The following is a 23686-nucleotide window of genomic DNA, read 5'->3' as shown; positions in this document are numbered from 1 at the left end:
GGAGGTGACAGTGGTTCTGTGCTCCTGCCACCAGTGAATTCTGTCCCAGGATTTCCCCAAGCCAAGTCTCCAGGTGGTGTCAGGACAGAGGGTGAGCAGCAGCTTGGGGTTTCCTGGCTTCTCAGAGATTTTTGTGACACCTCATCCTGCACACCTTAAATCCACATGTGGGGAAAGGGGGCACAAAAATGAGAATTTGTAAAGCCTGAGGAGCACCAGGGGTGGCTCTGGGGCAGGAGGATTCCAGCACAAGGATGATTCCCAAGGGCTCAGGGCTTGCCATGCTGTGGGTGGCAGTGCCTTATTCCAGAATATCCCACTCCAGGATGGGTGAGCCCAGCTCCCTGCAGGTTTTTGGGGTGAATGCCATGGGTGTTTGTGTTTGGGAGCTCCCACGTGAGGACCCACCAAGGCAGGGTGACCTCATGGTTAAACCCCAGAACCACAGAATTGTTTGGATTTAAAGGGACTTCAAAACCCATCTCATTCCACCCCTGCCATGGCAAGAACACCTTCTGCTATCCCAGGATGCTCCAAGCCCCATCCAACCTGGGGGACACTTCCAAGGGTGGGACAAACCAGCTGTGACACCTCCAAAGACCCCAGAGAGACTGTGGGGCAGCAGAGCTGTGGGTCAGGAGCTGGGTGGGATGCAGAAGCTCTCAGAGCACAAATCAGGACTTTTTAAACCCCAAATTTGCAAGCAGCTGCTGATGGGAAGCCCTTCATGATGCCCAGAAGAGCTGGGATTTGATGATTGCTCAACCTCTGCAGTCAAGAGTGAGAGATGTGAAATGCAAAGATCCCACATGTCCACTCCAATTTACTGAGTTTACCATTCCTTGCACCAGGCAGTGGCTGGAATTACTCCTTTCCTCAAGCATGATGATGTTTTTCCAAGTGTTTTGTAGGTTGACACCTTCCTTCTGAACCTGGGAGTGCTCCTGCCCAGCTCTGCTGGCTCTTTGTGATCACCTGAAACGAGCCACACTCACATTTCATTTCCCATTTCAATGCCAGAGGCTGTTTGCTCAGAAATTCACACCAAGCTCCAGCTAGAAGTGCCTCCAGTGTTTTCTGAGCTTCTGAAGACCAAGAGCTGCTCACCAGAAATGTGCCAGGGTTTTTTTATACCCTCTGAATGTGGCCTAGACCTGCTGAGAGCTTGAAATTGGTGTTTTTCAAAATATGGCTGGCAAAGTGAAGTAGAGATGGGATGGGGAGTGAAGGTTGGAAGGAGACAGACAGGAAGGAGAGCAGAACTACCAGACTGAGCCCAGAACAGGGCAGAGTTTGGGTCTGAGGGCAGGATCCTTGTGGTCATTCTGTGCTCTCTGACTGTTTTTCAGTGAGCTGTTGGTGCTGAGGTGGTCCTGCACACACCCATCTCCTCCAGTCTTGGGTTGCTGTTGATATTTGCTGCCCTGAGATGTGCAGGATGTCTCTGCTTTGGCCCATGCATCTGAAGAACGAGTCTGGACTCTTCACTTTTCGGTCTTGAGGTTGTTTATTAATTTTTATCTATAAAATTTTCTTTCTACCCAGCTGAGATCAGCTCAGCAGAGCAGCCACAGGCACTCTTTGTGTTGTCCTTTTATACTATAAACTACATATATCATATTTACACTTAATTCCCAATACCTATCACCTATGTTAGACAGTGCACTTCTACTCTAAACCAATCCCAAAGTGCCAACGTCACTGCAGAAAATGGAGAACAAGAAGAAGAAGAAGAAAGGCTGGACACGCCCAGATTCCCCCATCTTGTCCCCATAATCCCCATACCAAAAATCCCAAAATCTACATTTTGACCCTGTGATAATTCTATTATTACACCATTCAAACCTGTATGACTTTCATGTCCTCATACAAAGCTGGTAACTTGCTCCAAGGGTCAAAATCAAATCCCCAGGTGTTCTGGGCTGTGTGCCAGGGTCTCCAAGCCCCCCAGCAGGGTCCTCAGCAAATCTGGACACCCAGAGGGATGCACTGAGTTCTGACACACCTGGGAAAGGTGATGGCCTTGGAACGAGATGGTTTGAAAAGCAGAGTCAGGCAGAGCTGGGGAGAAGCTCTGCTGAAATCCCCCTTAACCAGTGAGGCTCCCCCTGCTTTTGGGGGCACCTCCATCAGTAGCAACAGGCTCAGGCTGGGTCCTGAGTGGAACCAGGGATGAAAAGCTGCCTTACAGGTCCAGGAGCCCACCCAGGGCCCTGCAGCCGGCCCAGTGCCAGGATGAGGATGGATCCAAGGGCCATTGAAAGCCCTCATCCAGCGTATATTTGGTTTGTCTTGTGTGACACAGAGAACCTGAGTTATTATTTGATCCTGCTCTGAGTAATAACCAGATAAATGGGCCTGAGGATTTCCAAATAAACATTTTAATAAATGAGGGGGGGATTAAAGGAGAGCTGCTCCCCCCTCCCCTCTCCCCTGCTGCCAATATTAATGTTCAAATGAAGGCAGGCAGTGTCTAACAGAGCCCCGTGTACTGTAAATACATTTCTTGCACTGTCACATATAAACACAGCAGAGATGGAGATCAAAAGGTCTCTCAGTGCCGAGCAGAGCCGTGTGATGAAGTGAACATGTTGCTTTGTGCCTGGGCTGGGGTGATGGGACGCCTGAGAATAACAGACTGGCTGGAGACGGAGCAGCCCAGAAGGCCTGGGGGGCCTCAAAGGGGAAAAAAAAAAAGAAAAAAATCCCCACTAGCAGCAGGAAAAATAAATAATTCCGTTATCTCTGATGAATTTCTGCCTTTGATCTGGCTTTTCCTCTCCCTCGTGCTGCCTTTTCGTTCCCTCTTCTCCCCCCAGCTCCCCCTTGGACGCTTTTTCCCCCCTTCCCCTCTGGGTTTGATTTATCCCTGATGGATGGGCAGAGCTCTCTGCCCAGCCCTGCCCTAGGACATCCCGGCCTCCTTTCATTCCTGGAGAGCCCCCTGGGCTCTGCTCTGCCTCCCTGGGATGTTCTTCCCCTTGGGCAAGATGATTTTTGTGCCTCTCCCAAAGCCCAGCCTGCCCCATGCCGGGGTTATTCAGCTTAACCTTGACAGCTGCTAAATAATTGGGTGTTTCTGCCAGGGCCAGTGCCTCCTTCCTGAACCACATGGGTGCCTCTGATATTTCCCTGCAGCAGGAAAGGAATAAAGGTGGGGTTTGGAAGAAGCAGAGAGGGGTTGGGATGGTGGGAGAGCCTGCTGAGGGCATGGATGGGGAGCAGGGATGGGATGTGGTGGGGTTCATCCTCCTCAGGGCCACTGGGATGGTCCTTGCAAGGAGAGGACACCAAAATATTTCCTGCCTGCACCTTAGGCTCAGCTCAGCTCTGAAATTCAGGCCTAGGAAGGCCCAGATTGCAGGAAAAGGCAGCAAAAGGGAATGGCTCAGGGAGCTCTCAGTGCCCAGGTGAGGATGTCCTTTAAAAACCTGAATTTTTGTCTCTGCGTGCTTGATAATCCATCCAAGCCACTCCATGGGCCTGCTGCAAACTCCCACCCTTCAAAATGGTGTGGCTCAGGCTGGAAGGAGCTCTCAGGAGATGTAACAACCCCCTGCACACATTCCTGCTGCTCCTGCTCCACCCTCTGTCCCACCCCACAAACTCCTGGGTTGATGCATCCCCTGTTTCCTACAACTCACAGCCAAAATTCACAGTGTCTTGACCACTGGGTTGACAAAAGGTGCATGAAAAAAATTCTGAAACTCTGCTTTGGCATCTCCTGTCTCCCAGCCCAGCTGGTTACAACTTCTGCTTCTACATCACATTTAATATTTACAATTTTCCTTAAAATCCCTATGAAATAAAGGACATTTCCAGTTCAAGCCCAGCTTGGTCAGACGTTCCCTCCCTTTTCATTTTTTCCTGCCTGTGGTGCTGTTCTGATCAATCATTCCTGATTTTCCATCCCCTGGAGAGGTCTCAGCAATGCCACTCTCTCCCTTTGGGCTCTTTGGCCCTAAATGAACTCATCATTTTTCCAGAAGAGGATAACTTAAAAATTGATGCTCCACTTTTGGTGATTTGTATTTTAAGGTGTTTACATTGATACAGAGTTCACTCATCTATTCCCTTTTGCAAAATCCTCTGATCATTTTATTTGTGCAATTCCCTATTTTGCTAGCTATAAAAAGAAGTTTTTGCATGAAGAATTTTAAGGATTTTTGTACAGTCAGTGTGCTCATGGAACCTGCTGGCAGTGAAATCCCCCCCAGACTTCTTATCCTCACCAAAAACTACCTAACCCTTGAAAATTCCTACAAAACCAATGTCATAAAACCCTAAAATCAGCCTGACTGATGCTGCTGAGCACCATGCAGGGCACACCTGCCTGCAAAGGAGAAGAACTGATAGCAAAACCCACAAGGAGAAGAAACAACTCCAATAAGAGCCCAGAGCAGGTTGGAAGCAGAGCTGGGAGGAGAAATTTGGCCTTTCCAAGCATTTTTTGGTGGAGCTGCAAGGTGAACAGTAGCAATTGCAGTGCCAGGGAAGGTCACACCCAGCCCCTGGAATCATCCAGATGTGCTTTGAAGACATCCAGAGATGGCAAATCCATCACTTCCCGTGGAGAGCTGTGCCAGAGTTAATCACCCTCACTCCAACATCTGTGCTTTGCCTTTGCTTGGAATTTGCAGGACTTCAGCTTTGGATTTTTCAAAATTTTTCTTTTTTTCCTTTGCAGAATCACAGAACCTTCCTGGCCTGACACCCTGACCAAGGGCTTGGAGAGCTTTTCTGGGCTGCTTATCTTGGATGTTTGATTAATTCACTTTATTTCTACAGCTCAATGCAAAACTCTGTACTCCAATCAGAGAGTACAGAGTTATCCTTTTATTAGGATAATAATACAAATTATTATTAATAATTATACTCTTAATAACTATATTATTATATAATAATATTACCATTAAATAACATATTAACAATAATTTAAGATATTAATAATAATGATTAATATTTATCAATTATAACTTAACTAACATTTAATAATAATTTCTATATTAATATTTATATTAACCAATAATATTAATAATGGTATTAATATTAATACTAATAATAATGTCAATTAGTAGTAATATTAATATATTTATAAAGAATATTTATAAATAATATTGATAATAATTGATAATTAATAATATTAATTTCTTTATAAGGAATAAAGAATTGTCATTCTAATCAATGACAATTTCTTTCCTCCTTTTATCAATAAGAAATAAAGAATTGTCATTCTAATTTAAATAAATATATATATTTCCTTATCCATGAATAAGAATTTTGGCATTAAAAAAAAAAAAAAGTTCTGATTTAAATAGATTTCTCCTGACACTGGATTTCCCTAAAATGATCATTTGCAAAAAACCACCCAAAAATCAAAATGAGGGAGGTGCCCTCTGTGTTTCTGTGGCATCATTTTGGTTCTTTGGGTTTTACTTCTTCATGTTTCCATGGTAAATACAACATCATTTGGGGAAAATATTTTTAAAATGTCATTTTATCTCCAGCCATGCACCACAGACCAACTGTAGGACTCCACATACTGGAGAGGCACAAGGAAATTGATCTCCACTGATTTTAACAAAGAATGAGATGTCCTGATGAGCCCAGCTGGTAAAACACCCAGGAGGGAAGGAGAGAGGATTAATTAGCTGCCAGTAATCCGAGAAAGGGCAGGAGTGTCCCTCCCTGGGGTGGTAAATCCTTTATAAAGCCCTGGGACTGCAGGAGCTGCTGGGATGCTGCAGTGGGTGCTGGCCTGGTGAGCATTCCCGGGGGTAGGTGGAATTCTTTCCTGCATGGGGAAGGTGCAGCTCGCTGAGCACTCTGCTGAGTGACTCTCAGAAAGAGCCCAGGCCTGGGTGGGGAGTGGTGCCTTATCTCTCCCCCAAACATCTGATCTTGCTCCTGAGGCCGGGACCTGACAGCCTTGTACATTAGCACTTTTTTAAAGTGATGTCCACTTTTGAAATAGTACCTGTCCCAAGAGTGGTCACTTCATTTGACAAATGCCAGCGATGACAGCTGGATGTTACAAACTCCAGCCCAGCTCACCCAGAGCTCAGGGGGAGAGCTGTGCTCCCCTTGGTCTGTGGGGTTATCTGCATGTGGTGCCCACCCTGAGCCCACAGTCATGGCCCTTTTGGACCTTGGATAGGGGCTGTCCCCATGGGATGGGTGCTTGGATCCCACCAGCAGCACAGTGGGGACAGATGGGGCAGCTGAAGGCAGGCAGAGAAGGTAAATGAGGATTTTCCAAAAAGAACAATGGGGTTTTACCACCCTCTGTCTGCCCAGAGCAAGGAGTGAAGCCAAGCAGAAAACCCACTCATCTCCTCCTTACACAGGAAGGTTTGAGCTGAAAGTTTCTGGAAAACCCACTCGTCTCCTCTGTTACAGACATCTCTTATGAAAAATCCTTTCCTTAGGATTTTTCCTCCTGAGAAGCTGAGAGGCCTCAGGAACAAAATGTAAGCAATGGTTATCTGCTGCTGTGGAATGCAACAGGTGCATCTGTGATTGGCCCATGTTGGTTGTTGCTAATTAATGGCCAATCACAGTCAGCTGGCTCTGACTCTCTGTCCGACACAAACCTTTGTTATCATTCCTTCTTTTTCTATTCTTGCTAGCCTTCTGATGAAGCCATTTCTTCTTTTAGTCTAGTTTTAATATTATATATATCATAAAATAATAAATCAGCCTTCTGAAACATGGAGTCAGATCCTCATCTCTTCCCTCATCCTTGGACCCCTGTGAACATGGTCACAGTCCTCCTTACACAGGAAGGTTTGAGCTGGAAGTTTCTGGAAAACCTGCTCATCTCCTCCTTACACAGGAAGGCTTTAGCTGGAAGCTCCAGGATGAGGCTCCATCTCCAAAGCTGCCCCTGGATGTGATTTGCCCTGGACAGAGCTGGCTCTGGGGGGCCAAGGGGGTTTGCCTGGCTTTATGGGGTTGCTGTGGGCGCTGTGCTGAGGAGCTGGGGCAGCCTGGGTGAGAGGAACAGGGCTGGGAATTCCCTTCTGCTCTGCTGGGCCTGCCCAGAGCCCTGGTGCTGCTACTGGCCTGTCCAAGCCACCACTAAAAGCTGCACTGAAAGAGCACAGCTGAAGTGACAAATGAAGAAAGCTGGGAAACACCACAATTTGGGTTGCTTGATGAATTTTCTGCCTTTGTATTTAACCTCCTATTTAAATAACCCACTGCCTTGGAAGGTGGTGGCCTGCAGAGGGTTTCTCTGGCAGATGCCTGGGGGTGCTGCAGCGATGTTTGTGTTGTGTTTGGTGTGAAAGGGCTGCTCACAGCCCCTGGCTGAGGGGTGCTGGGAGCAGCTGGGGTTTTCTGGCCACTTGCCTGCACTGTGGGATGCCCACCCACTGCTGGAGAAGTGAACTCTCAGCCCTGGAATTCAGAGGGAAGCAGAGGGAGCACCTGGATGTCAGCAGTGCTTCACTCTTTTCTGTGGCCACTGAGCCTCTCCCCAAAGTTTCCCATATTATTCCCATTTTCCCAGCAGGGTTTCCTAGAGAATAAGATGTGGCTGAGTGTGTGACTGCTGTGCCCTGGGGAGCACCAGCTCTGCCCAAAGTGCAGCGTGTCTGGCGCTCCTCATGCCAGCAATGCTGCAGCTCAGGGGCAGCACCCAGCTGGGCATTGGGCAGCCAAAAACCCCTGAGCATGGAAACCTTTTCAGATAGAAGCAGAAAAAATGGTTTTTGGGAAATTCAGGCATAGCTGAACTCTTGCTGATGGGCAGAGGGAAAGGATTTCAGTGCTCTTCAGGCATCTCCTGTGGGTTGATGTTCCTCTCTTCCCTGGTTCTCTGGCTCTCCACAGTTTGGCCCCACACCCTTTCTCCTCTGCCAGCTCTCTCTCTCCTTAAAAATATGCTCATAAAGAATATCAGAAGCTGAAGGGGCTCCACAAGGATCTTTAAGTCCAGCTCCTGGCCCTACACAGGACAGCCCCCACAATCCCCCCCCCCCCTCCCCCCCCCCGTGCCCCTGGCTACTGGGGACTCTCAATTGCCCAACTCATCAGTTTTGGGGCAGTTGTGGGTGGGAGTGGGAACTGGATGAATTTTTTCTCCATTCAGAGGCTCTTAGATGCTTTCCCCAAGCACCACCTCGATGTCTTGTAGCCATCCTTGCATCTCTTGGTGCCCACCTTCCCCTGCAGCTGCCACATGTCCCTCCACCCCTCCTCACCTCCACTGAGACCCGAGTTATGATGTGAAACTCGAACACTTCTGGACAACTGGCACAGCCCAAGCTGAGCCTGCAATTTCCTGGCTCATAAAAACATGAGCTTCCTTCAGGCCCAGGTCTCTGCCAGGTCACACTGATCCAAGTCCCACACCACCTCCCCAAGGCCGCCCCACCCCCAAAATATTTTGTGACACCAGCTATGAGCTTGATTTTTCTTTTTTCTTTTTCTTTTTTTTTTTTTTTTTATTGTTCCATATGTTGGAGACACATGGAAAAATGCATAGGAGAAATCCCCTCAGCCAGGGAGTGAAAAGCCCCTGAGTTTACAGGGTGTTGCAAATAATCTGAGGCAAAACAAATGTTTAAGGCTGCCTCAACTGCCAATTTGGAGTGCATTGTTTTAAACCTGGGAAAACAGGCCAAGGGGCAGTCGTTAATGGGCCAGTAATTTTCTTCCTTTCTAGGCACCCCAGAGCAACAAATATCAAATATTCCTTGGGAAAGGAATCAAGTGTGGGGGCCTTTTTATTGAACATCTCCAAAGCCTTCATTGCCTGGCCTTCGGAGCACTGCAGCTTCCAGGGAGAGCTTTTACAAGCAATAACCTGCTTGGGAAGCAGAGCAGGGAAGCCACAGAGCCCAGTTTGCAGCTCATTGTTGGGGCTGCCTTTTACAAGCCACACTGGGGGCTCCCAGCAGCTGAGCTTTTTGTAGCCCAGTCCATTAAACACAGCAGGCAGAGCTAAAGAGCAGCAGGGGATGGAGCCCCGGGGATCCTGCTGAGCCAAGCCCTCTGCTCTGTAACCAGCTCAGCTGCATCCCCCTCAGCATCCCAGCAGCAAACAGCCTGGGCACTGAGGCTAATGCGCTGCTGAAGGGAAGGTCAAGTGTGGAAAGGGCCAGGGATGGGAGTTTTCCTCAGGGTTTGGTTGTTGCTGCAGGAGCAGTTGGCCAAAACGCTGCTGGTTCTGGTCATGAGCCAAGCCTGGTGTGTGTGTGTGATATCTTTTTGTGAAAATCCTTTCCTTAAGATTTTTTCTTTTGGAGAAGCTGAGAGGCTTCAAGAACAAAATGTAAACAATGGTTATCTGCTGCTGTGGAATGCAACAGGTGCATCTGTGATTGGTCTCATGTGCTTGTTTCTAATTAATGGCCAATCACCACAGAGCTGACTCAAAGAGTCTGAGGCAGCTGCCTTTGTTATCATCCTTTTCTATTCTATTCTTAGCTTAGCTAGCCTTCTGAGATGAAACCTTTCCTTCTATTCTTTTTAGTGTAGTTTTAATGTAATATATATCATAAAATAACAAATCAAGCCTTCTGTAACATGGAGTCAGATCTATGTCTCTTCCCTCATCCTAAGACCCCTGTGAGCACTGTCACACGTGTGGGACTTTGGAGTCCTTGTTGAGGCTTCTCCTCCTGAGGTCTTGGTGTGCAGTCCAGGAGATGTGGCAGGACCTGGGGAAAGGCTGGAGCTGTGTCAGGGGAGGGTTAAGATGGATTTTAGGAGAAGGTTCTTCCCCCAGAGGGTGCTGGCACTGCCCAGGCTGCCCAGGGAATGGGCACAGCCCCAAGGCTGCCACAGCTCCAGGAGTGTTTGGACAATGCTCCCAGGGACAGGGTGGGATTGCTGGGGTGTCTGTGCAGGGCCAGGCGTTGGATTTGATGACTTTTGAGTCCCTTTGCACTCAGGCTGTTCTCTGTGTGCTGGGCAATGTCCCCAACCCCAGCTCCCACCTTTCCCTGGGCACGGTGTGGCTGTGCTGGCTCTGGGCACCCAAGAACACCAACACTTCTGGAAGGTGCCTCAAACAAAGCCAGCCTGAATTTTGGGGATCTATTCTTACTCTTTTGGGCTGCAGGAGAAGGAAGGGCTGTGGCCTCCTGACATCAGCTGAGGAACTCTCACTCTGTGGTGCTGTTGGTGCCATGAGAGGGGGGTGTACAGGGAAAAGGATTTAAGCACTTGGTTTTTACAACTCCCAGCTGCCCTCCCTGACTGCCAAGGGCACAGGCACTTCCTGCCTTGTTCACTTGCTGGGATTGCTGGTGTTTTCCCAAGAAAAGCCCCCCAGAGCACTGAAATTCCCCCTCATCTCCAGCCCTTCCCCTCGGAGGCAGCAGCGTGGAAATCCTGCAGCGCTGATCCTGCTGCCCTTGGGGATCACCTGCCTGGGACAAAACTGACATGGGCTGAGTGGGGGGCAGCAAAAACAAACAAACCACCACTTTTCACATTAAATTATTAAATTTGGCCTGGCTGAGCCCTCTGCTGTCCTTCCTCTGCAGGGGCTGCCCTTGGTTCTCAGCTGCTGTCACTTGAGCTGAACATCTTGGTGTCATCTGAGAGGACCTGTGTCTTCTTGTCCTTCCCCAGTGCTTTCAGTGTTTTACTTGGAGGCTTTTACCTGTTGGCAGCTCCTTTTCTGCCTGCCAAGGCTGGGGGAGGGAAGGGAGCTGTTAGACAATGCCCAAGGACTGTGGGCTAACACCAAGGCTGGGTTGCAGTTTTCATCAGTGTTTTTAGCTGGAAAAAACAGAGATCTGACAACCTGAGTATGCTGTGGGAGCTCCAGGCTGTGGCATATTGCTGGAGAAAAGTAAATTTCTGCTTGAATTCCAGCTGTTCACCTCTAGTGTTTGCAGAGTTGTCCTGTCATTTGTCTGCTTTGGAGGAATCTTGTCATTGAATTAGTTTTTATCTTTGATTTTGAGGGGTTTTGTTTAAACCAATTGAATTACCTCAGAGCAAAATAGCTTGAGTCTGTATTTTAAATTAATTTCTGATTTATTTACTTGCAAAACCAGGGTGTAAATTGTTCTGGTTCTGATGTAAATTGTGGTAATTCCACTCAAGCCCTCTGTGATAATTCAGCTGCACATTTTCCTGTACAGGTACCTGCTATTGTCCCATCCCTGGCAGTGTCCAGAGCCAGACTGGACACAGCTTGGAGCACCCTGGGATAGTGGAAGGTCCCTGTCCATGGCAGGGGGTGGAATGAGATATTTAAGGGCTCTTCCAATCTAAACCATTCCATGATTCTATTGAAACCTGAAGCAGAAAGTTTGAAATCATGGCTCTGAAAACAAGTTATTTTTTATGTAAAAAGTCTGGGTCACGGTTGTCTGTGTTGAAGGAGGAATAATTCCCGTTCATTACGGGATTCAGGGCTGTGCTGAGCATCCCGCTGGTCATTGAGGGATGCTGCAGCCGCGGGTTGCCATGGAGACGGCACAACAGCGAGCCTGGGACGCGATTTGGTCCCCACCGATGTCGGGGGAGGAGGGGACGCGGCCGGGGACCCTCGGGGAGCTGCCCCAGCCCCTCCGGAGCGACGGCCCCGGGGCTCTCGGGGCGAAGGGGGCGGGTGACACCTTGTGGTGGCAGCTCCTGGCCGGGGCTGGGCACCAGAGCGGAGCCTGCTGGGTCACTACACTCAAATCCATGGGGAGACATTCCCTGCGAGCTTCCCTGCCCCAAGCGCCCGCACAGCCCGGGATGGAGCCAAGGCAGGGAGCCCCGGGGTCCTGCAGGATGTAAAGCCATTTTATCCCTCCTTGTGCCAACCAGGATGTGTGCCAGGGAGTGGAAATTCCAGCCATCCTCGGCAGCAGGGCTGTGGATGGGTTTTCCTGGGGTCCTGCCTGCCTGAGCTCAGTTTGGCCCATCCTGTTCCTACACACTGGGTTCAAACCTGGGGAGGCTCTGGGACCCAGTGGGCACTCATTGCTGCCTTCCCTGGCATCCCACAGCACTATCAGGCTCTGGAGCCTCAGGAGGCAGAGGGCTCTGCCAGGGGGTGTTAAACACCACGGCTTGGAGGTTATAGGGATGAGGTGTCCCTGGGTCAGCAGCAGGAATAACTCTGGAACAACTTTGTGCATGTGTTGACTTCTGATGCTGGCTGGTGTGAGGAGGATGCTGAGCCCTCTGGGTGTTCACCTCTTCCTGCTGGTTTTTATGGGCCTTGTGTCTTTTGGGAATCTGTTTCACCCCCCAGATGCTGAGATAAAACATTAGAGCTCTGAGAATTCCTCAAACTGCAGGCAGTTCCTGCCCTGTGCTCCATCATGGAGAGAAGGAACAGGTGTGACTGTGTTCACAGGGGTCTGAGGATGAGGGAAGAGACAAGGACCTGACTCCATGTTTCAGAAGGCTTGATTTATTATTTTATTATATTTATTACATTAAAACTATACTAAAAGAATAGAGGAAAGGGTTTCATCAGAAGGCTAGCTAAGAATAGAAAAAGAAGGAATGATAACAAAGGCTTGTGTGTCGGACAGAGAGTCCGAGCCAGCTGACTGTGATTGGCCATTAATTAGAAACAACCACATGAGACCAATCACAGATGCACCTGCTGCATTCCACAGCAGCAGGTAATCAATGTTTGCATTTTGTTCCTGAGGCCTTTCAGCTTCTCAGGAGAAAAAATTCTGAGGAAGGGATTTTTCATAAAAGATGTCTGTGACAGACAGGCACCCTGCTTTCCTGGGAAATGGGGAGGTTTGGAAGTCTATGGCCTGTCCTGGGCAGGAAAAGGCTCATCCCTGCTTGGGACTGGGATTTTCTTATTCCCCCTGAGTGTGGTTTGGCTGCTGGCTCCCAGCACCCTCCTGCCACTGTCCTGGTCCCTGTGAGTGACAGGGATCTGCCTCCTCTGGGATGCTGAGGGAGCAGCCAGCAATTCCTGCTGTGTCCATCCCTCCAACAGCAATCAAGGAATAAAGAGGCTTGGGGGGTTTGGTACCTGGAGGTCACTGGGCTCCTGCTCTTTGGCTCCCTGGCTGCCAGCAGGTCCCTCCCCTGCTCTGTGTGAGTTTGGTGGCACAAAGTCCCTGGTTTGAGTCACTTTTTCGGGTGAGATCTTCTTGGTTCCCCCAGCCCTGGGTGGGAGTGCAGCTGGGATTTTATATTTGATGGGGGGTTACAGCTGCAGGTACTTCAGTGCTGGATTAATCAAGTGGATTTTGTAGTGCTGGAGGGAAGGAGATGTGGAGTGAGACCCCACTTTGGGGGTTGTGGTTCTCCTTGGCCTCATGAACCCCTGGTGGGGGGCAGGTTGTCCCCACAGAGGCTTTTGAGAGCTCCTCTCTGGGCAGCTGAGTTGATGGGCAGTTAATGATTCGAGAAGGATGGAAAGGTTTAACTCTACCCTGCCTCAGCCACCATTTTTCTGGTTGGGTGGGCAGGAGGCTTAAAATGCCACTTTGGCTGGCAGAGAGATGGGGGCCAGAGGAAGGGCAGGGAAAAAAGCTTTTACAGCCAAAAATAACTCTGAACAAAACGAAGAGGGCAGGGGGCAAGCAGGGAAAGGGAGAAGTGCCTTCTCCAGGGAGCAGCCCTGGAGTTCTCATGCTCTGAGCAGGAAAGCTTGGCTGTATTAAAGGCAGTCCCCAGGTGCAGAGCTAAAACAGGCACGTGTGAGAGCAGCAGGGGATGGTGGCACAGGGCACAGCGCTGCCCTGCCTCCACTGCATGCTCCAAGCTCAGCATCCTCCCAACAAACTCTTCTTTTTAGCTGGGACACGCTGGGACGTGGCCATGGTGTGGTGGAGTTCACAGGGAAGAGATGAGGATCTGACTCCATGTTTCACAAGGCTGATTAAAAGTAAATGATATATTAAACTATACTAAAAGAATAGAGAAAGGATTCATCAGAAGGCAAGCAAGGAAAGGAAAGAATGGAATAATAAAAGCTTGTGACTTTCAGAGAGTCTGAGCCAGCTGACTGTGATTGGCCATTAATTAGAAACAACCAACATGGACCAATCAAAGATCCACCTGTTGCATTCCACAGCAGCAGATAATTATTGTTTTTCTTTTCCTCTGAGGTTTCTCAGGAGAAAAAATCCTAGCAAAAGGATTTTTCATAAAAAGTGTCTGTGACAGCCATGGCCCCTGTCCTTGCCTTGTTTCTGGTGATGCTGCAGCTTCTTCCCACCTCCAGCACTGCTGTGACCCTGGCACAGGGCAGGAGAGGGCACTGAGGGGCTCTTGTGGTCCCTTATCCATGGATGTGGTCACATCTTGTGGTCTCTTACCCATAGATGTGGTCCCTTATCCATGGATGTGGTCACTCTCCATGGATGTGCTGCTCCATGCCCATGGCTGTGTGTCCTGGAGATGAAGGATAGCACTCTCCAAGGCTGGGAAGGGCTGTGGTGTTCACCAGGCTCATATCTGAGCACAGCTGAGGACACCTGAGGGCTGGAGACCTCTGGGGACACCTGAGGGATGGGGACAGATCTCCAGCCCCTCATAGATCAGATTTGATTTGGACAGAGGGAGATGCCTGTGGTGGCCGTGGGGAGCTCTGGCTAGAAGTGTTGCAGGTTGGGACAGGAAGAACCTGCTTTTTGGGGTTTTTGGGTTTTTTAGGTTTTTGTCTCACCCCACTTGATCTAAACACCCATTTCCCTCAGGACCTCAGAGCCCCTTGAATAACCTGTTCTCTCTCTGATCCTGCCAGATCCCTCCTGTCAGAGGGAGCAATCCCATGGGAACCAGGAGCTGGCAGCTTTTGAGCACCAGGAGACCGGGGAAAATGGAAAAAAATCCTGTGCCAAAATGGCAAAAAATCAGAATAATGCCCCAAAGAGGATCTCCTGGCCAAGAGCAGCATCCCTGCAGGACACAGGGGCTGTCCCTGCTCCATGAGTGCCCTTGGTGTGTGTCCCAGTGCCTGACGCTGCCAAAGCCTCATCCCTGTGGCACAGCCCTCCCACCAACACTGGGATTTTCAAAGGAAGATGCAAGGCAAGTGTTGGTTGGGTACTGAACTGTCAGTGGTGGCCAGGAAATGCTGCTATTCCTTCCCTTGCCAGAGCTGGGAGATGATAAACACCGGGGGCTGCCTCCATTCAGCTGTGATCCATCAAGGAGGGGGGGCCTGGCCCCAGGGAGGGGTGAGCAGAGGTCAGTGCTTGTGTAAACAGGCACTTCAGAGTTCACCCCGAGCTGGTATTACTGTAATTCATTAGAGGTGTCAGCCTGCTTTGTAGTTCCTTGCTGGGAGAGCCCCCTTTGCCTGGCAGCTTCCAGCACCCAGCCTTGCCAGCAGGAAAATAAACTTTGCAGGAGGCAAAGCTGCAGTTGCAGCACCACCCTTAAGTAAAATAACATTTAAAAAAAAAGCTTTTAAAAGTGAGGTTTGGTGGCTCTGCTGGTTTCCTGGCCAGGCTTTGCTGCAGGCTCAGAGGTTCCTCCTGCAGAGGGGAATCTGGGTTTGGGGAAGGATCTTTGCTCCTGCCAGACACGTGGAAGTGAGGAGCAAGGTGGTGCCTGAGCTGGAATGAGGGATTTGTTTAGGGAAAACAGCCTGAGGGCACAGAACACGCTGTGCTGTCCCACGGGCAGCATTTGCTTCCAGGAATTCCAAACCCTTCCTAGGCAGGAGCTCAGGGAGCACAGGAGCTTCTCCCTGTGTGGAGCATCCTTGGAGCCAACCTCACCAAGTCAACACCTCTGTTGTGCCCAGGACAGGGTGGGGAGCCTCCTCTGCAGCCCCCAGGTGGATGCTGGGCTTGGCAGGGGGCTTGGTGCCACTTGTCACCATCTGGGGATGGTGACAGCAGTAGGAGCCTGCCAAGCCCAGGAGGAGGAGGAGGGCTGGAGCTCTGCAACAGCTTGTGCTGCTGCTGCAATGCTTCACCCAGCACAAAAGGACACTCAAATGCCCCCTGACAGCGGTGAGGAATCCCAGCATGGCAGATAAAGTGCCAGAGGTGTGCAGGGAGAGGCTCCTGGGGAGGATGGAGCACTGTGGGGGCAGCCCCACCAGCTCAGGCGGGCGCTCTGGTGTGGGGGCATGAAGACAAAGGGAAAGAGAGGGAGAACAGTGATGTTCCACTGTGCCCAGAGGTGATAACAGCTCCACTTCCAACCTAAATATCCCTGCAGGTGTGTGTGGCACAGCTGAGGAGATGACTGTGCAGATGGAGGTGTTGGGTGGCTGCTGTTCCCCCTGGACCCTGCCCAGGAGGGACTGGGGGCTCAGCTGGGTGCTGACAGGGATGAGCTGGAGACTGGCAGTCCCCTGTGGGTCCTGCTGGGTTCTCCAGCTTGGGGAGTGTCCCTGTGTGGGTCCTGGTCAAGTCCAAGGTCACCTCCCAGTGCTGGTGCAGAGATCTGAGAGGAACAGGAACAAAAATGCAGAGAATTCAGCTCTGTTTGCAGACATGGGGGCCTGGCAAATCCCTCTGCAGAGCTGGACTTCATCATCATCATCATCCTCCAGGGGACACAGCAGTCCTAGGTGTGCAGGTTTTGAGGCACCAATGGAGTTTTCTCCCCCCCTGGGGCACCTGCTGCTAAATCCTGTTTGCTCCCACCAAACCCATGCTAAGGGAGATGCAATGTGGTGCCCAACCATGCTGGTCTGGACAAAGAGAACAGAGCCCCCAAAACTGCTAAAATTCCAGAATTGGCTTGGTTGAATGCTGGATTTGATGATTTGGAGGCTTTTCCCACCTTAATGATTCCCCAATTCCAAACCAATGACTGTTAAACCAGGTGATAATTTCTATTTCTCCCTTATCTGCCTCCTGAATGCCACAATCTGCTCCAGTCCCATCTCTCCACTCTCCAAACTCACTGCTGTGCTATCACAGTGCTGCATTCCCAAATAAATCCATCCTCTCCCACCCCACTGCCAGGCACTGTGTGTGAAACACTCTGAGATGGGCCCATTCCTGATCCCTTGGGGCTGGAACCAGAAAGTGGCAGCTCCAGCTCTGGAATTGCCAACAAACCATCTGGCCTTGCTTGTTTTAACTGCGTGCTGCTCCCTGGAGGGTCACTGAGGAGAGAGGGTGCCCTGCATTCCCCCACGTGGCATTTCCAGGATCTGTGCAGGGATCAGCGCCAGGCATTGATCCCCAGCCAGGGCAGGTGCTGCCAATATTCCCCTGCTCAGCCTCTCTGAGAGGGAAAAGCATTTGTGACATTCATCTGCAGGAGGAGGGAGCTCAGCTGGGGCAGGTGACAAATCCTTGGAGGGGGCTGCCCGTGGCCTTGTGTCACAGCTGTCCCTGTCACATCGGGCCCTCCCCGTGCTGCTGTCACCGAGTGTGGCCCTCCCGAGGTGTCAGTGGTGGCCTGTCACCCTGTGCTGCCTCAGAGCAGTGCCCAGTGCTGTCTCCTCCCCTGCCACAGCCCTCTGTCCCTCCCTGCTGCCTCTCCAAAACTCCCTTCCATGGATGGGATTGGGATGGGATGGGATTGGGTTGGGATGGGATGGAGCAGCTGCATCCCTGTGCTAAGGGTTGATTTCACAGCTTAGGAAGCCTCTGGCCACTTCCAGAGCCCCCACAAAAGGGAGGGTCCTTGGGTTGTCCTTAGTGCTGGAGCACAAATAGTGCAGGTGTGGCAAGGGGAGGCTGTGGTGGCACCCTGGCTGTGTCACCTGGCTTTTCTCTGTGCCTCAGTTTCCCTCCCTGCTCTTTGGTGCAGGATGTGGCCATAGTGGGGGCTGTCGGTCTTGGTTTGTGGGGGATATTTTGGCAGCTGAACCCTTTGAGCTGGGACTTGATGTGACTGTGAAGACATGGTAGTGATCACACCATCCCTCCTGCCTTATTGAACCTCATTTTTCTGGCAAATCTTTACAAGGAGCCTTCAGGTTCACTTGAGAAGACCCAGCACCTCCTCAGCCCCATATTCTGTGGGTCTGGCACAGGGGCACCCCATTCATTCCCTGCCTGCTGCTTTTCCTGCTCTGGAATGGGTCACCTGCAGCTGGGAGGGCTCAGCCTCAGGAGGAGCTTCCTGCTCTCCACAGCTCCCTGAGCAGAGCCTGGAGCCAGGTGGAGGTTGTTCTTTTCTCCCAGGTAATGACTGACAGAGAGGAAACAGCCTCGAGTTGCACTGGAGGAGATTTAGTTTGGATATTAAGGAAAATTTCTTCCAGGGAAGAGTTGCCAAGCCCTGGCTCAGGGCAGTGGTGGAGTCCCAAAGCTGGGGGAATTTAAAAGATGGGTGAGTGTGGCACTGAAGGATGTGGTTGGGCCTGATAATCTTGCAGAGTTTTTCCAATCTGAATGAGCCCATGAGCTCAGGCACCCCCTCGCAGCCTCTCAGGTCATGGGGGATCCCAACCCTCCACTGCTCCCCAATTCCTCTGTGCCAACCCCATCCGCTCTCCAACCCCAAACTCTCCATCCACCCCAAAAAAGCCTCATCCCTGCCAGACTCCCAGCCTGCTGCAGGACCATTTCCATGTCTTTATTTTCCCAGGCTTTGCTGATAAATGCTGTCTCCGTGTTCCCGGCCGTGATGGACTCGTTATCAGGCACCGCCCGGCGAGGAAGCGACCTGTGACCCCGCCCGGGGACACGGGGTGAGCCCGAGGGAGCCGCCCTTATCGGCCCTGGGGAAAAGCTTCCCTTTTTAAAAGCTTCCCATAGCACAGGAGCCTCGGCCGAGCCCCAACAGCCACGGGGAGGAGGAGGAAGGTGAGGCCAGGCAGGATGAGGGATGCGGGAAGCATCAGGCACATGGGGTGGGATTATTGCTGCTGGGGATGGAGGGTGTTCCTGGGGATGGGAAGAGCTGAGTGCTGCAGGGGAGAGGGGCTGGGTTTGACAAACGCCTTGCTGAGTCCACCTGCTCCTCCAGACAGGGATCCCACCCGCGTTATCAGAGGGATGAGATAAGAGCGGCCGCAGGGAAGGTGACGCGGGACATCCTTGGCACCGGGGCACAGCCCACACATCGGGGTGTCCTGCACTGCCACCACCCACCTGGGCTGGGAGCTGTGTCCCCCTGTCCTCTGTGTGTGTGTGGGGGGGTCCTGTGTCCCCCTGTCCTGTGTGTGTGTCCTGCACTGCCACCACCCACCTGGCACGGAGCAGGGCTGGCAGCTGTGTCCCCGCTGTCCCCACAGCCCGCCTGTCTGGCAGGAGGAGCCGATTTGTCTTCTCCTTTCCTCCCAGCTGTTTTTAGAGACAAATGACCTGTCCATCCATCTTTGTGGAGGTGATAAAAGTCTCAGACACCGAGACTGCCCCTCTTTTCCTTCAGCTGCCCCTCTTTTCCTTCAGCTGCCTCTCCAGGGAGGAGCTGCAGGGTTTGTGGGAGCAGGGATGATGAAGTATTGTAGTTGAGATGGTGACAATACAAAGCAACTCTCCATTATCAGAAGACTTCAAACCTGTTTTTATTATAGCATGCATCCAAACCCTTTCTAGGCAGGAACTCAGGGACCACTTCTCCCTATGGGCTGCTCCACCTGTGTGGAGTATCCTTGGAAAAAAACACCTGCAACTTTTTATACATTTTTACAAAACTCCTAAGTTTACTCATTGGTCAGGAAAGACAAATGGATTGGAATAGACAGTTGCAGGTTTCTCTTATTTAGCCTTATTTTTCCCTTGTTTTCTATGTCAGCAACCTTGGTAGAAAATGCTTTCAGGGGTAAACAGGGATCCTCTTCTCAAACTTCTCTCTGGCTCACAGAAGTTGCTGTAAAACCCCTTCCACAATGGAGAACCAAGGAAGGGATGGGAATCTCATTTCTTGTTGCAGAGAGCACAACACCCTGCTGAGGACAGAGCCCTGGGCAGAGGGAGCAGCCCTGCTCCCCTCTCCATCCCTCTGCTGGGCTGGGGCCTGTGCCTGTGTGGCTCCCTGGGCCACCCCCAGCTCCCAGCAGGGATTAGCTGGGATGGGTTTTTGCCAAGTCCCGGCTGTCACTGCGTTCCCACCTTTGATCAGGAGTCGGCATTCCTGGAGTGCTCCCTCTCCCACGTGTTGTGCTGATCAAAGGCAGCTGTTGCCTGGACCCTCCCTTGAGCCCATTTGCACACACACACACCCGAAAATACAGAAATAAAGGAAACTCAGGGCGGTGGAAGGGGTGATGGATGAAGGAGAAAGCAGGCAAGGGCAGCAGCAGGAAGATCCCTCTCACTGAGCTCCTCATGGAGGGTCCCATCCACACCCCTCAGCAAGGGGTGGGGAGTCTGTCAGGGCCTGAAGGGAACTTCTGCTTGGGACAGCTTGGAAAATGAGCTGGACCTTATCTGTCAGCGCTGGGTGGGTGACAGCAGCAGCCTGGGCCAGCTGCAGCTGTGGCAGAGCACAGCCAACATCTCCCCAGCTTTAGGTGGGGCCAGGAGAGAGCTGTAATCCCAGCCCAGTCCTGGCAGTTTGTGTGTGCTCAGTGCCAAATCCAGCCCATCCCCTCTGGAGAACCATGGAAGGCTCTGCTGGGAGATGTGATGGGGAGAGTGATGCCAGGAGGGATTTGACCTCGTGGATCACCTCCTTCAGCTCTGTCAGCCACCACCATCCATGCTCCAGAGGGAGAGGAGGAAGGTCTGAGCCTGCTCTTCTGGTGGCTTCTCTCCTGGGCAGGTGTGGTCCCCCAGCTGTTCTGGCAGATGAATTTATTATTGCTCATGGACAGGGTTTAACCTCTGGTCCCCAGCTGCTGTAAAGCAAAGCACTTGGATTAGCTGGATTTCCAAGTCCTTTGTGAATCCTCCTCCATGGAGGTGGCATCGGCAGCATGTTTGTGCCTGATGTGAGGGGGAAAATCCCCCCTGCCCTTCCTCATCCTCTCCCCCATCTGTTGATCTCAGCATTGCAGTTTGGCTGGAAGGCTTTGAAAAGAAAGATTGGCGCAATCTCCACCAAAAAAGAGGGCAGAGAGCAGGAGCATGGACACACTCCCAGCCTGTCCCCTTGGCTGCAGGGTCAGGTGAGGGCAGGTGTGCTTGGAAGCCAAATTGTGCTGCCCACGGTGACACTGCAGCAGTCACACCCCCAGGCAAGGACAGCATCCTTGCAGCATCCTGTCCCTTAGCAGAGGGTCTGGCAGGCCAGGTGGGCAGAGTCCCAGGGATGATGCCCTTCAGAAGGGCAATTTCTCCTCCTCCTCCTCCTCCCTTGGCTCCACTGAGCAGCACACAGCAGGGACAAGTGTCCCATGCACTGCCTTTCCAAGCACCAGCTCTCTTTTAAGCAGCTTTTTATTTCATTCAGGACTGTGAGGACAATCTGCTTATACAAGGAGTCTCTGGCCATCTCCTCTCTCCAAATTTAACATCTCCAGCGCAAAACTGAGGAGGTTCAGGGAGCATTTCCTGTGGTGCTGTTATTAAAATAATGCTACCCACTGAAGCAGGGCCAGCAGACCAAAAGCAGGCTGTGAGTGTTGCTGATCCCATTCATCCCTGTCCTTGCTGCTGTCTGTGGGTGAATTTAGTCAGTGAAAGGTCCTCAGCCAGGTGACAGCCCTCTGCAGTAACCCCCGAGGCTGAATTCTCATTTCCCACATCTCAAAGAAAAGAGAAGGACTCAAGGTCCGTGTGCCAAGGAAACCGAGTACCTCCCGTGCTTTCTGCCATGGAGGGGTGTGGGTACACTGGGAACCCCCCACAGCCCCCAGAGCTGCTCAGCAGCATCCTGTGAGCTCCAGAGAGGCTGCCTGGCGTGGGGGAGTCTGTCACAGCCAAGGTGACCCCGGCTCAGAGGGATTTTTACCTTCCCTGTCCACCTCCAGAAGCGTCCGGTGGTGTCCGAGGCTGCCCCGATCCGACAGGCATGAAGGGCACCCCGGGGCTGTGCTCGTCCTTCTCACAGGGCTGGCACTGCCAGGCTGGCCAGGGCAGGACAGCACAGCACAGGGGCTGCTCTGGCTCGGGGTCACAGCTCTGCTGCTGCCACTCATGCTGGCATGGCACGTGTGGCACCTGGAGAAGTTGGGGAACCTCCAGTGCCCCTTTGGGCACAGAGCAAGAGAAGCTCTCCAAACACCACAGAGTGAGAGAGGCACCTCTCCAAACACCACAGCAGCCTTTGCACCTGACCTCTGCCTTCTCCTACCCAGGGGCAGACAGGCTCTGCAGCAGCTCCTTTCTCTTCTTCCTCTCCTCCTCAGTAGCACTTTTCCCCCTGGTGCCCTCAAACCCGGAGCACAAGGTCCCTTTGTCCCTCTCCCCACAGAGAGATGGCCCTGACCCCATGGTGCCCTGCTTTGCAAAGTTCAGTTCCTTGGCTGCAGGCAGCCCATAATAACCCTCACAGCCAGCTGAGCCCTGCTCTTTAGCACTGTCTGACACTGCTCTGGTGCCCCTCTGTGCCCAGCGTGTGTCTGCAGAGTGAGAGAGAGGGGACAGTTGTCACCTGGACCCTGCCACCAGTCTGTGGGCGCCCCAGCATGGAGTGTGGGGACAGCAGACAGACATGGGGCTCTCTCTGGGGGAGGATGTGTCACTTTTGCTGGGCCTGTCACCTCCCAGTCACCCTCTGCCTCTTGCTGCCCTCAGGCACTTCAGGGAACAAAGCCTGGCACAGCCCTTTCCCTCCCTGCCCACCCAGGTGCCCCCTGCAGCCACCCAGCACTGCTGTGAGGACAGGTGACATACAGTGACACTGGGACATAGTGCCTCACACTGCCACCATCAAAGACAATCATTCCTATGGGGAAAAACATCCCAAATTATTGATTTGGACTCCTCCCCTCCCTGTGTTTTAGAGCATGTGTGGGTGACCTGCCCCAGTGAACCTCCACACTGGCTCTCCAGTGCCTGGTCTGTCCCTGCCCGTGCTCTGTGCCAGCAGCAGAAGGGTTAAGGATGATTTTCAGAGCAGCCATTCAAGCAATGGGAACTTTCCAAAATCTCCTTTGAGCCTTCTCAGGACAGGACCTCAGTTTCCCTCATTCCCAGGGCTGGGATCTCAGGCTGGAACTGAGCCTGCCTTGGGGAAGGACCTTCCATGGTGCAGCACAACCACCTGCTGAAGGGACAGATCCCTTATCTCTCTGATCCCCTTAAAATCCCCAGCTCTCCAGAAAAAGGATGTTCCCACTCTTACATTTGCAAAATTAAAATCTTGACCCACCCTGAGAGCTGAACCCACAAAGGAAATCAAACCTGAATCTGGCGTGTGTGAATCTTGTGCTTCTGTACTGCAGCTTTGCATGTACAGGGGAGGGATAAAATCATTGTTTGCAATTAAGTGAGACCAGGATTGGCCACATTCACTGCAAGAGTCAGTGGGTACCTGGCCTGGTCTCAGGTAAGCACTGCTCCCCCAAACTCCCTGAGAGAAGAGAGAGATCTCTCTGATCCTGGGCATCCTCAGGGGTCACACCTGCATCAACTGTGGGCAAAATTCCACGTGGGCAAAATCACCCCTTACTGCAGAAAGGGCAATGAGGGGGCTGCAGGTGCAGCTGTGGTGGGAGTGGGGACCTGCCCAGAGCAGAGGGGTCAGACACAGGCAGGATCCATCCCTGCCCAGACCCTCACAAGGCAGGAACAAGCAAGGGCAGCCCTGTCTGGGCAGTGTGGATGTCTCAGAGAGGACAGCAGTGACAAGGGCAAGGTCTGGATGCGTTAGTGATGGCGTGAGGGTCCTGTCAGTGCCAGCCTTCGTGGCAAGTGACAGCCCTGACAGCCCTGGTGGCCAAGGACGAGGCAGGAACAGAGGGCGAGGGGGGAGGGAGCTGTGTCCCTGTGCTGTG

General features: G+C 51.8%; 1 protein-coding gene across 1 annotated transcript in view; it reads right to left on the bottom strand.

The window, feature by feature from the left end:
- Nucleotides 1-17994: 17994 nt before the first annotated feature.
- TPCN1 (two pore segment channel 1) overlaps nt 17995-23686 on the bottom strand; it is a 228889-nt gene continuing 223197 nt past the window's right edge. The window contains exon 27 of the transcript XR_008483854.1: nt 17995-18007. The gene's annotated coding sequence lies outside the window, so the exon portion shown is untranslated. The remainder of the gene's footprint in view (nt 18008-23686) is intronic.

This window comes from Melozone crissalis, unplaced genomic scaffold (assembly GCF_028551555.1).
Source record: "Melozone crissalis strain CALT ecotype California unplaced genomic scaffold, PUWL_Pcris_2 ptg000063l_1, whole genome shotgun sequence".
NCBI lineage: Eukaryota > Metazoa > Chordata > Aves > Passeriformes > Passerellidae > Melozone > Melozone crissalis.
This window is presented reverse-complemented; position numbering and strand designations above follow the sequence as displayed.